Here is a 13,834-nt window from a genome sequence, read left to right as displayed (position 1 = left end):
GTACTTAGCAAAAATCCTCAGATTTCTACAAGTTACCACAAAATATTTACACAGTACCTGGATATGACACCAAAGATACTTACCTTTACCTGAACTCTGAATAGGTCATGACAAAGATTATGATTTATATAAATGTGTATCCATTCTACTTGTCTAACACTTACTTGGTCCAGGACTTCTAAAATTACGTTCAGATTTAAAATTATAGGAGCTCATTATCTAAAACACTTTATGATTTTGTTTGTTGTCTTCCAGATAATTCTAGTTATTTTTAAAAATTCAAGCATGTCTGTGTATCTAGTTTTTATATAAGATTACCTAAGTCATGAATTGTATGTAATTAAATTATCTCACCCCAGCAGCAGAAACTATGGTTGAAATTTTAAAGGTTGTAATAAAGTATTAGAATGATCTTTTCCTTTCTAATATTAGATCAAATCATACACCTTAAAAGCAGCAAGTAATTAAACTGTGGCTTCCTTTATTAGATAACTAGCTCTGTGGCAAAAAGAAAAAAAAAAACCAACCTGCCTTTTAGCTTCTTAGCTGTTGGCTTGACTAGAAAAACAAATCCTGTTCAAAAACCTTTCTGGGAAAGATAACTACCATTGAATTACTTGTCTGTAGCTGAAAAGCTAATCTCCTTTACTCCTACGCACAGATCTGCACTAGAGTCAATCTGGGACACACCCAAAAGCATGTTTATCAACGCACTTCTCCCTCCATGGCCCTTAGGGTTGCGTGGCTGTTCTCAGGTGGGCTCCCTCCTGACTAGCAGACTCCATGTTTCACTGGCTTGGTCTCTGTAGTCATGAGCATCTTTGAACAGCAGCTCGGTGATGCTATGGCTGATGTCACTCAATCTGCTTCCATTGTTCCTTGCTCTGTATATGCATTAGCCATGAAAACACACACACTTGTTTGCACAAGCAACTTTATCACCTGTCCTAGACTTCCTAGATTTCTGGGAGGAAGAGATTTTCCAGTCTTTTCCAGCCTCCTTGTTCCCAAAGAGTCTGTTCCAAGTTTTCTTCACTGAATTTTTCTGCTTCTCTATCTTTTTTTTTTTTGAATCCAGAATGCTGCTGTCATCTCAAATTTATCTTGCTAAATACTTTTGTTTTCTCCCACCCACCACCATTTACAGGTAGAAAGATGAATTCAGATGAGTAATAAACATATACCGCATGTACCTTCTGAGCTCTTTAGTGTTTGCAGAAGTGTTTATTTGCCACAAAGACTGACACAATATACAGAAAACTCATCAGTTACATTTGAATTGTTAATAAAATCAACTGTTAAATGCAGATCTTTCACACAAAGGAAGCTGGATAGATTAAAACATCCCCTTTAATCACTATTCAACTTTAAAATGTCTCTGTATGAAGTGACAGAAATTAGCTGTATTCAGTAAAAGCAGTAGGGAAGGGTTAAACAAAGAAACCTCTTGTTCACTTTGGCCTCTCGTTGCCTGACTAGAGCTTATGCTACCTACCACTACTCAGGTTCTCAGGTCAAGGGATAAAGTAGGCAATCATGTAAATGACTGCAGTACAGACCTTTTCCTCCCATCTGCCTGCAAACAGAGAAAAAGAGAAATCAAGTTAAAAGCAATCACTGTTACTTCAGCCAGCTAATTTATCTGGAGCTTCTCACATCTCACCATGGTTTCAGTGATCTTACCTACTTCAAATATAGTCTCCGGAAAAAAGCAGAGAGTGAATATAAGCTCCAAGGACTGTCAATGAGCACAGGAAGTTGCATTGTCCTTTCATAAGTGAGCCTTGATGAAGATATTAGTTTGTAAGTATCATGACATTCCAAGAGAAAAATAAAGCAACAAGGCTTTTAAAACACTTTCTGCAGCTCAACAAAGAAACTCATAAATGCCTATCATTACCCTACACCATCTTGCAACAGAAATAGATTCAAATTATTTTGATATAAAAAGATACAAATAATTAAAAGGAGAAGAGTTATAAGCAGGGAAGTGAAAAGTTGCAGCATTTACGACAGAAATGTAGGCATTAATAAATCAGCGCATTTGTGTTTTTTATGGTCACATATGTGACATTCTGCAGTCCCTGTTCAGGCTTTGGTCTCATAGACGTAGATGCTGCTTAGCCAAAGAGCAAATGAACTCACAGTCTGGAGAAGACAGAAAAGGGCAAGAGAGAAGTGACAGCTTGGGGAGGCAACACTCCTTATCAACAGTTAACAGCAGCTCATGAACAAAGCTGGGACAAACACCCTTCACCTGCGTGCTCTCAACAACCCACTGTAGCTGATGCAGTGCAGGCTAATGGCAGAGACAGTCTCTAAGAGAGCCAGATCCAAAACTGGTCAAAGATTCAACGCAATGGTAAAAGTTATGCAGTAGACTGTGGCCAAGAGTGAATGTAGGACACTGGAAAGTTGAGCTTAGTTAAGCATTAGCAGTTTTGCAGTCAGCGAGGTTTTCTCTTAAATATGGTACTTCTGTCATGAAGCAAAGACTCACAATGGTTGCGTTCACGAGAAGCGCTGGATTTAGGGTTCTCTACGCACTGATGAAGTGGGATCTCATTGCCTCTCACTGCAGCCGCAATTTCCCTTGATAAATGTTGAATAAGAGTGAGACAAAGAGGAAAACACCAGTTTGCTCAGGCATCTCTGAGGACTGACTTTATAAACTTGCCTAACTTACAAAGAGGATCCCACCCTGCACACAGAGGCCCACAGACAGACTGTTGGATCTGGATCAGCCACAGCAAAGAAATCTGCAAAAGCAAACTTTTGTGATTCATTTCTGCAACACAGTTATTGCTGCTATGCCTAGCCCTTTTTAAGTCAATACAAATGGCTTAGAGGTCTGCTGTGATAAGTTTTTATGGCAAGTTAGAAATAATCCTATGCATAATGTTTGTGATTAAGGCACCATCCTTCGGCTATATAGCAGACTATCTGCCTGCTCTGTAAGGGTACAATCTACTCTTTGAGCCCCGCTTAGACTCATTTCTACACTGACATATACAAAAAAATCATAGTCAAGCAATGATGATGAAATAAAGTAACAATTAAAATATTCTTAAAAGAGATACCCTTGAAAATATATTCTACCCCTCTCCCTTATCTGTGGCCTGCTGACATAAGGAAGCAAGCTATTTCAGGTAGGTACTGCCCAGACAGTACCTACCATGCTGCTGGCATTACTGAAACGGAAGAAATTAATCAGCCAGGCTGGGTTTTATAACACTGCCTTATGTCAAACCTCGCCAGGTCTGCAGCATGTAGCCCAACAGGTTGGTCACTAGTCAGATGAATTTATGAACTGCATTAAGAATTTCAGGACTTGACTTCACAGGACAGAAGATGATGTGCTATCGTTACCAGTTCAGTGGCATCAAGGTTAGCTTAATGTGCGGGCCACATAATCAGACCAGCATTCACAGGAACACCAAATTCATCACATTTTCAAATGGCCTGGGAAATGGGAGAGTATTCCAATTAAATTTCCTATAGCAGTATACAGCCAAACAGAATTATCTGAACTGCTAAGGATTGTCAGAATCCTGTACATCCTTTAAAGCCTTCCATATAATCTATTTATCATGTGCATGTAGTAATAACAAATTAAGAATATAGAAAAATTCCTAAAACCAAACATAGTCACTCATGCACCGATGGGTAGCTGTCACTTTGGAGCTCCTTAGAGCCACCCTCAGTGCACCTATTATGTCAGCAAACTCACGATAGTATTTTTATCTGGAATAAAGCAGGTATTAATGTAAATGGGAAATCATCAACTGAAACCAAAAATACTACCTAAACAAGTTAGAGTAATAAGGACTGAATTAATTACTGAAAAATGCAGGCCAAACATACTAATAGTATGTGTCCTTGTGACATATGGATGTGTCCTTGTGACATATCCACAGCCACAAAAGGATAAAAGATAAAACACCCCTCTTTACAATTAATCTGACTAGATTGCCATGTATGTTATGATATGGAAAAGCTTCCAAAAATGGCTAAGGCTGTAGTGCTCAGTCATATAATTACAGGTAATTTTACACTCTCTCTGTGATCAAGGAAATTAATTTTCAGTGAGGAAAGTACGCACACTACAATTTTTTTTCTTCAGAAGTTGACAGTAATGAGATTTTAGAGAGACAAAATATGGGTTACACTAAGCTCTCGTTATTGTCCCCATACAGAAAATGGCAATACAATATACCACACTAACACCCCAAGAAATACTTTGAATTCTTACAGAGGCCAGGAAGGACAGATATTAAATCTGGGAAAAGTGTATGGGAATGCATGATCTTTAATAAGGGCTCGTTCATTTATTAATGAGTACCGGTACTAAAGGGCTTCCTGTATGTTATAAGGCAGGAGGGAAAAGGATCCAAACACAATTAAAGGACAACCATTGACAAAAAGCCTTTGGCCTTTATCATTTATTTATTTGGCCTATTTATTCCCTCTATAAGGGGCAAACAAAACAATAGCCTTAAGACCTGGTTCTGTTGAGCTGCACAGCAGGAAAGTGCATGCAAGAAGATTTCTCCTCCTTTCCCAACTTACCGGTGAATGACAGGCAGGATTGCTCCCTGCAATGCAGGGGCAGGAGCGCAGCTGGAGGTAGCATGGCAGGGGGGCAGAGATTCGCGCAGGACCCTGCCCCACCACGCTGGGCTCAGCTGCCCCAGCAGCACAGCACATGCAGTGGCTCAGCGAACAACATCTCAGAGACTCCTGTGTGCTGCCACGAGTGACTCTGTTTTGCAGGGGAAGGGGGAAGCAACAGTTTACACTGGCTTTTAGAACTGCAGGGTGGTCTTGCATGTGTGCTGTTACCTGGAGAGGCAATGGCTTTTCTGTAAAACCTAAAAGACACCCACTCCTCATCATGATGCAACCAAGACCTTTCTGAAGTTTTCCATAAGAGGAAGCGACATCCTGGGACAGCCAACGGGGCTACTGTCAGCATCCTCCTGGGCAGGGGAGAATTTCTAAGGTTCAGGTACCAAGGCTTTCTGATTCGAGGGAAAGACTTGATATGGGTGTTCAGCATCTCAGACAACAGCCTACTCTGGAGTATTCCCCTCAGTAATTCCTGCCCTAGATGGAAGATGTCTTTGCCACTACCTTCAGTTTTGCTGGAACTGGCCCAGTGCTACATGTGACCTTGATAATTGCAAATCAGCATTTTCTAATGAAAAATCTTTTGTTAAAATTTCTGATCAGCTATATGGATTATCTCGGAATTTCACCATGAGGTTAGCTCAGAAAACAACCAATTTTCTCCCAGGATGTTTCCTTTGACGGATTTGGAAATACCTTTGCATGCATTACTTCTGTACCAATGTCATTACTAAATCCTATAAACAGACACTGGAAATGTCTCCTTATTGCTGTTCATCATTGGATAAAGCAATTGCAAACCTTTTACAATGTGAACTGATAGTGGCCAAAGCCAGAATGGGAGTGATTCATGTAAATCAACAGCTCCCAGTCATATCATTATGGATTAGGGATGTGAGACACAGCATTACTAGCACATGTTTGGGAAATGCAGAAAAGCTGAAAAGCTTCACCTTACAAAGACTTCCACCAAATAGCAGGACATATGCCCTAACAACTTTCTACTCAAGCAGATAGGACACTACAGAGCACCATTTAATGGGAAGGTCTGTATGACTGTCTAACACTCACCTGTTTATAAGTCCAGAGGAATGTAACATGCATTATTTATTTAGTTGTGCTACATGGTAATTAGCAATGCTGGAGACTGGAGAGCAGTCGGTTAAGAGGTTAGACATGCTCTGTCAGGACACTGTTAACCCCCAGCGATCTGCCCCGAGATGTCAGTGCCATTTGCAAGTGCTCTGTTATCTACTGCAGCAAAGTGGAGTATCCATGAGCCTCTTTGTCTTTTTCAATAAAGTCGTCTTTTTCTTTAAAGAGGCTTCTAAAATTTAACAGGAAGAAAATAATATGCATGTCCTAACATAAATATTCTGTAGCCTTTTTTGCATGGCCTTTCATCACTTTAGGGATTTGCAGGAAATGTATATATTGGAAACAGTCAGGAAGAATGATCAACTTTTGGTTTGGAAATCACCTCTTCCTTAGAAGCCAGCATTTTATGCACCGCTTTTAAATGCTGCTAACCACAGAAAAACTCTTACTCACTGAACAGTAAGATATTTTTATAAAATACCGCAATTAATATTAGACTCATTCCTTGGCATCTCAGCTGGACAGACCTGACAGCCAGGTAGCTCACTGACCACGTAGTACAGAGGAATGTGGACATGGATCATCATCACAGAAAGGAGGGTGAATCAGATACGTGGGCAGGATGAATGAGTGGCTTGGTACCAGGGTGATGACTGGAGAATTTTGGCAGCTGAACAGGGTGCAGAAAAAGTCTGTGTTTTCAGGGTATGTTGAACTATAAGAGGAGAAAACTTTGTTAAGGTTGATATGGCAGAGCAGGAGCTCCCAGCATCCTTCCACCTATGAAAACTTTGGTTGGCATTCCCACTCCCTGCTGGGAAGCACACATCAGTGGAAAAAACCTGTCCCACATATAGCAGTTAAAGTATGTTCATACTGCAAACAACAGTCAGATGTTGAGATACTTACCCTAGACAGTTATCTCACATAGTGACTAGACTACACTGACTTGTGCTGTCTGATCTTTGCTGCTTCTTGTCAAGAGGAATATGATGCTTTCAGCAGCCAAGCCAAGGCAGGCGCCTTGACCCCCTGCTTGAGGACTGAGTGCAGCCCTGCCCCTGAAGGGCTGCTGAGTCATGTTCCCCTGAGAAGAAGGGATGGAGAAGAGCAGAAATGGGAAGCAGACCTCTGACTTTGCAGGCAGTCCAGCTCCTGCTGGCTCATTCCTCTTACAAAGCAGAAGCCATAGGTAGGTCCTAAGGTCCATGAGCTTTGGGTTTTCTGTTCAGAACTCAGCAGGTGCTGCACCACAGAGTATCTTTTTGCTAACCCATCTCATCTGTTGACTAACTTCAAAGCTTATAAAAATAATCTTAAGCTGACAAGCTACTTACATAGCTTCCTTCTTCACCTCCAGGTCTTAGGGGTGGGAATTCCAGCTCACCTTGCTGTAACCACACCCTGCCTCTGTCTTCTCATGGTCCTTTGCTTCCAGGCTGTTGTGCAGGGTGTCTTTGTTCCCTTACACCCTCTCAGCTACATGGCAGCAAAGTGAACTAGATTCATCCTGCCCATACTTAATCCTCCGGTGTTTCTGCAACAAGTCCTTCCTTACGGCCCCCTGCCTGCACAAAGCCTTTGGTAGGAATGGAAAAACCACACAATCACAGTGTTCTGCAATCTGGATCTGAACTAGAAAGAAACTGGAAATGAAATAGTAACTGCAGTAGAAGTAGTATGATTAAAAGTTTTGAAATATGAGTTGGTTAGGAATCGGATAGACTAGAAGGAGAATGCAGGGGGTTTTTTTGTTTTGTTTTGTTTTGTTTTGTTTTGCCCCTTTTTTTTTTTTTTTGCTCTACGTCAAACCTGAATTAATTCCAGGAAGCCCTGTGGGCCACATTAACAAGAAGGTTAGACTTGCTATTCAAACTGGTCCCCTTTGTCCTGTGAAAATCAACGAAGATGGAATTTCCAGATGAAGGAAAGGAAAAGGCACTCCACACTCTGGACCAGATTCTAGCACACATACCAGCTTCAAGAGCAGTGCCCAATGTCTTAGTCACAAAACAGGCACCTCTCCCTTCTCACTGCAATCTTGCACTATTCTCCAGGCTCTTACGCTGAGCTAAGGTAAGGTCCTTCTGGCACTGCAGCTAGATAGTGTGCTGCTTTTTTACCCTGTGCATCAGACTTCTACAGACCACACCACACAGGGGTCATTTGAGAGATTTCACAGTAACAGGCTTTTCATCACGTAGTTTTACTGTAAGATTATCATCAGCTGCACCACAGCACTGTGGCCTTAGACAAACCTGGATTCACCTCCATTTACAAGTCATGGAATGAAAGTGATTGAAAAGGTCATTCAATACTAAAGAATATCTCACTGAAATACAGCACTGAATTTTTTGTTAATCTAGGCTGTATTTTCATGTCAGGGTCACTGGTTGTGTTCTAGCTAACACAGTGTCAATCTTCCCAGGTTCAAGCAGTTATAACTCTGCATGAAGCTCCATTTAGAGGAACATTTGGCAATCATAGTAGGGGTATTCTGGTTATTAAGAGGCTAAAGCTATAGGCTATGGACCTGGATATATCACATCTCTCCCAAGCAACCTTGACCCAGTGTCAGAAAACCAGCATCTTCACTTAGACTCTTGCATCTAAACTGTTGGTGTAAGTTTCTCTGAACCTCGATTTTCTCCTCATTAAATAGCAGCAAAGCTGCCCTTCTCCTGCTGAGGTTAAGAGGCTCAGCTCATGGACATTTTCAAAGGGCTCCAACACTCTCAGATCAGAGATCAAAGCAGGGGTGAGAAACCTTTTTCTTCCTGAGGCCCGAACAGGCTTTCAGCATATTACATATCAACCTCTTGTTCTCCAAGAATAATTCTCAAGTAAGCCCAACCAATGTGGTGTGATCTACATAAAATGAAGCTATGGGTTATATCCAAACACATCCCAACTACAAAGTAGCATGACATGATTTACTAAGCACTTTTAGAAATGTTAACTATCACTTTTCTACAGCAGACCTAAGTAGTAAGCAGTCCACACACCTGACTTGAAGAAGGAGAAACTGTATGATGTGCTCAAAGCCATACAAAGTATCAAAATTGCAATTCTAAACTAGGAAATCCTGACTTTTACCTCACTGTTTGATCTAAGAGTAGGTTGCCTTCCACTTAGAGCTGAAACTCCCCATACAAGAAATTTTTCATTCCTACTCAAATCACTTTAGCTATTTTTAGGTCAGATGAGTAGAATAAATATCATTAAGGATTTTTCAGGCATTTTTTAGAATTGCTTCCTGACTAAAAAATGAGATCCTTTTCACAAAAATATATTCTTTAGTCATCCATCCGCAAAGGCACTCAGACCTTTTGATATTGTAATAGTCAAATAATGAAAAAAAATACTGAGTTAACCAAGTTAGGAAAGCTGACACTCTACATTTATGGCAGATATTCAGTATAAAAACTTTTAGCAGGCATGAGTACAGTGGAGCAGAGATGGACTGGATGCAGAGCCAAGTTGTGCTGGAGTGCTTCCCTTTCTGCCTTGCTGGTTCTGAACATTGAACTTTTTGGGACACAGTGGTCTCTTTGTACCTCCTTCTGGACAGGGTTCAGCACATCAGGGCTCAGATCACAACTGGACACCTCCTGTGCTGCATGCAATGGGTATCCTGCGAAACGACAATACTACTGCGTTCACACAGTACCACACTGTACGTACTTACGCTGAGATCACCTAGGGACTACTCCACCATGCAACCCACAACATCACAGACCTGCTTTTCCGCCATGCACATGTTCCTACTGCCTTATCTGCACTTTTGATACCATCTGTTTTTTGCTTCATCCAGGTTATCTCAACAACCTCCCCATTACCTGGCAAAACACCCACAAGTCTATGGGGCAGGAGGGATTCCACCCGAGGGTACTGATGGAGCCGGCAGAAGTGCTCACCAAGTCACTTCCAATCTTTTATCAGCAGTCCTGGCTAACCAGGGAGGTTTCAGTTAACTGGAGGTTATCAAATGTGACCCCCAGCTACAACAAGGGCCGGAAGGTGGATCTGGGGAACTACAGGCCTGTCAGCCTGACCTTGGTACCAGGGAAGGTTATGGAGCAGATCATCTTGAGTGCCATCACGCAGCACATACAGGACAACCAGGTGACCAGGCCCAGTCAGCATGGGTTTATTAAAAGGCAGGTCCTGCTTGACGAACCTGATCTCCTTCTATGACAAGGCGACCCACTTAGTGAATGAGGGAAAGGCTGTGGATGTCGTCTACCTGGACTTTGGTAAAACCTTTGACTCCGTTTCCCACAGCATTCTTCTGGAGAAACTGGCTGCTCATGGCTTGGATGGGCATACTCTTCGCTGCGTAAAACACTGGCTGGACAGCCGAGCCCAGAGATTTGTGGTGAGTGGTGTTGAATCTAGTTGGCAGCCGGTCACGAGTGGTGTGCCCCAGGGCTCAGTGTTGGGGCCGGTCCTGTTTAGTATCTTTATCAATGATCTGGACTGTGTGCACCCCCAGTAAGTTTGCAGATGATGCCACATCGGGCAGGAGTGCCGATCTGCTGGAGGCTCTACAGAGGGACCTGCACAGTCTGGATCGATGGACTGAGACCAGTTGTATGAGGTTCAACAAGGCCAAGTGCCAGGTCCTGCACTTGGGTCACAACAACCCCATGCAGCGCTGCAGGCTTGGGAAAGATGGCTGGAAAGCTGTCTGGAGGAAAAGGACCTGGAAGTGTTGGTCTACAGCCGGCTGAACATGAGCCAGCAGTGTGCCCAGGTGGCCAAGAAGGCCAATGGCATCCTGGCTTGTATCAGGAATAGTGTGGTCAGCAGGAGCAGGGCAGTGATTGTGCCCCTGTACCCGGCACTGGTGAGGCCACATCTCAAGTCTGTGTTCCATTTTGGGCCACTTACTACAAGAAGGTCATTGAGTTACAGGAGCATGTCCAAAGAAGGGCAACAAAGCTGGTGAAGGGTCTGAAGCGCAAGTGTGATGAGGAGAGGTTGATGGAACTGAGGTTGTTTAGTCTGGAGAAGAGGAGGCTGAGGGGAGACCTTATCGCTCTCTACAACTACATGGAAGGAGGTTGTACTGAGGTGGGTGTTGGTCTCTTCTCCCAGGTTACCAGTGGTAGAATGAGAGGAAACGGCCTCAAACTGCATCAGGAGAGGTCTAGATTGGATATTAGGAAAAATTTGTTTACTGAAAGAGTGGCCAGGCATTGGAACAGGCTGCCCAGAGAGGAGGTGGAGTCACCACCTCTGGAGGTATTTAGAAAACGTGTAGATGTGGTGCTTAGGGACATGGTTTAGTGGTGGACTTGGCAATACTAGGTTAATGGTTGGACTCAATAATCTTAAAGGTTTTTTCCAACCTAAATGATTCTATGATTCTGTGATTTTGTAATTGAGAGTTTGCCAGAATAACATCCTCTTCTGTTTGGCTGACTGTAAGAAATAAAATTCAGAACATTACTGGCCTACAGTACCAGGATAGCATGGCACATGTAAGCCCATGACTGAAAGCTTTCCTGACTTCTACCATCACCAAAGGGGTACCCTTCCCCTCAGGAAACATTTTTTATCCTGACAGGCAGTGAGTTCCTATAACTGGTGCTGAATTCATTAAGACCTACCCTCTCGGGCATTTGCCATAAATCCTTTTGACCAATTGGCAAAATAGCATCAAAAGAGAGAAGAGACTTCTTGGGAAGGATTGTACAGAGAAATAAAAATGGCATGAGACATCTAGGGAATACAAGAGAAGTTCTGGGAGGTAGCAAGACTTGAGATGCTGTCATCTCTGCCTCTCTGACAAAGCTGCTTAGGCTGGAAGGGATAACACCGTTGTTTCCAGCTCCCAAAATGCCAGTGCTGGAGCCAGGTGGCCATTGCAACACATCCAACACACAGAACAGAGCAGCCAAGGAGCTCACTCACGCTGCAGGTTGCACCTGCTCTGCTGTCAGCCATCGTTAGTGGTCTGTAATGAGCAAAAGGTGAAATATGACAATGGAGACAGGCTACAGAGGCAGGAGAAGTTAATAAGTCATTAAGTGTTCTGATCACAGTTTCCCTTGCAGTATGACTGAGTACCCAAAGAGAACCATGTGCTTCTGAGAAACCAGGAGGAGTCATTGCTCTGATGAGCTCCCAAGTCTGAGTTTTAGCAAAATTGGCTAATTATCAAAAGAAAGAACACAAATCCCTTGGTCACTCCACAAGAGACATGTATTTCTATATATACTTACCTTGTACGTTAAATTAACTGAGACTTAAGCCCCATGCTTAAGAATGCCCTTCACAGTGGCAATGCAGCGAAGTCAGTATGGTTAAGTACAATGCATCAGCAAATACTTGGTATTACTTCAGGAAATGGGGACCCCCAGTCTACCCCAAAAATACCCTTCCTAGGAATCAAAAAGAAGCAAAGAGGCAGCACTATCTTCACCTCTTCCATTAACCTGAAGCTCAAATCTGCACGCTTCAAAGAACTGTTCAACATCTGTATTTTTATTCTTTCATAAAAATAGAACACAGCTTTCCATCTTTGGGCACGGTGTTTGGCTGGATGACTCTCACAAAAGATTTCTAGTCTTGAAACCATACAGCCATTTCATCACTTCATCCAGTGAATCTCCTTCAACATATACCAGTGTGAAGAGTAATCCCCAGCAAATGCTGGCTGTAGCAAGGGATTTTCTGCTCCACTACTTCTGAACATCTCCAAGCAAACATTGGACAAATTGCACAAGAAAGGGGTCAGTGCCATCGTGAATATTTCATCTAGACAGCACAACAAAACCCAGCTTAGAGAATAGAAAGGGAGAAAAATCACTTATCAATTATTCTTTTACTCAATACCACTTGTTCTTCAATAAAACACTGCAGAGTGATTTCTCTTGCAATCAGGAAGAGAAAAAAACTCCACTCTTGGAACACTATATTTGGAAACTGAAAATCTCATTCTGCTTTTTTTTAATTCCTGCTTAGAGGAATTCTATGATAAGGATGTAAGCCTTGCAGCTTATTAAAAATTGTACAATTAAGATTTATTTTAAAAACCTACAAGAGCTGAATTTTTGTACTAAACTTCGCTTTTACAGACAATCATTGCATAGCCAAATTTATCTCTTTTAGGCAGGTATTTCTCCAGTTTCTAACACTCCACTACATGATAGCACTTAACTGTCATAAATTTTCTTAGACACATTTACCCTTTCTGCCACTTTTCTGTCCTCCATGTAAAACCTTTCTTTAAAAGAGGATCATCATCCAGCCCTGTCATTTTACCTAGATTTCCAAATTTTTCTCCCACTAAATGGTTTTCCTACTGGAATTAAAAACTACCCTTCCCCCCTTAAAAAGTACATTTGGAATTGTTTACCACTGAAGCTCAGGCTGCAGTTTCTTGGGTAATTGTCATTTTGTCCCCAGTGTTGCTCACCCTCAGAATTTCACCAAGTATCTCAGCTATTTTATGATTTATCAAAGAGCTGGTTCTTGGAGATCTATGAGTACACAAGAATGTCATGTTAACCTTTGGAGTTGTAGACGAAACTCTGGAAATGAGAATTTGAAAGGGTATGACTCTAAATGGCAATTAGTCCCTTTCAAACGTATTTGGGTTTTGTGATGTTGTATTTTTATGTGGACTTCTGATTCTAGAGGGTCTTGACTCATAGCTATTCATAGTTCACTTGTGGTTAGTTTACAATCAGGTTTAAGAATTCAAGTATCATCAACGGTTGCATCTGAGCTCACATTGTTGCCAGTCCGCTTCCCACTATGTAATACATCTTCAGCTCTCATGACTGCAGCGTGCCCCACTCCCACCTCTGACCTCTCATCCTCACCACATCATTCCCACCACCTCCCAGGAAATATGAGGACTACAGCTGCATTTCAGAAGTCAAGACACTGAGGCTATGGTCCTCCACTCCTTTCAGGATCAACCACTTGCAGAACCACTGGCTCTATAAAAGGCTGTGCCTGAAGAATACCAGTTTGATTCGATCCAGGCAACAACAGAGGAGAGGAAGAGGCTGGATTCTGTTCTGGGCTCTGCTACCGATGTACAACACAAGAACAGGCAGACAGCAAGGCATTTTGTTCTCAGTTACTGAGA

The 13,834-nt window shown here is 42.3% G+C and overlaps 1 protein-coding gene across 2 annotated transcripts in view; it reads right to left on the bottom strand.

Moving 5' to 3' along the window:
* Positions 1 to 13,834, bottom strand: part of LHFPL3 (LHFPL tetraspan subfamily member 3) — a 258,101-nt gene that overhangs the window by 223,730 nt on the left and 20,537 nt on the right. The gene's annotated exons all lie outside the window — the stretch shown is intronic.

Source organism: Phalacrocorax carbo, chromosome 1, assembly GCF_963921805.1.
Source record: "Phalacrocorax carbo chromosome 1, bPhaCar2.1, whole genome shotgun sequence".
Taxonomy (NCBI): Eukaryota; Metazoa; Chordata; class Aves; order Suliformes; family Phalacrocoracidae; genus Phalacrocorax; species Phalacrocorax carbo.
Note: the sequence above shows the minus strand (reverse complement) of the source record. Positions and strands in the feature narration are given on the sequence as shown.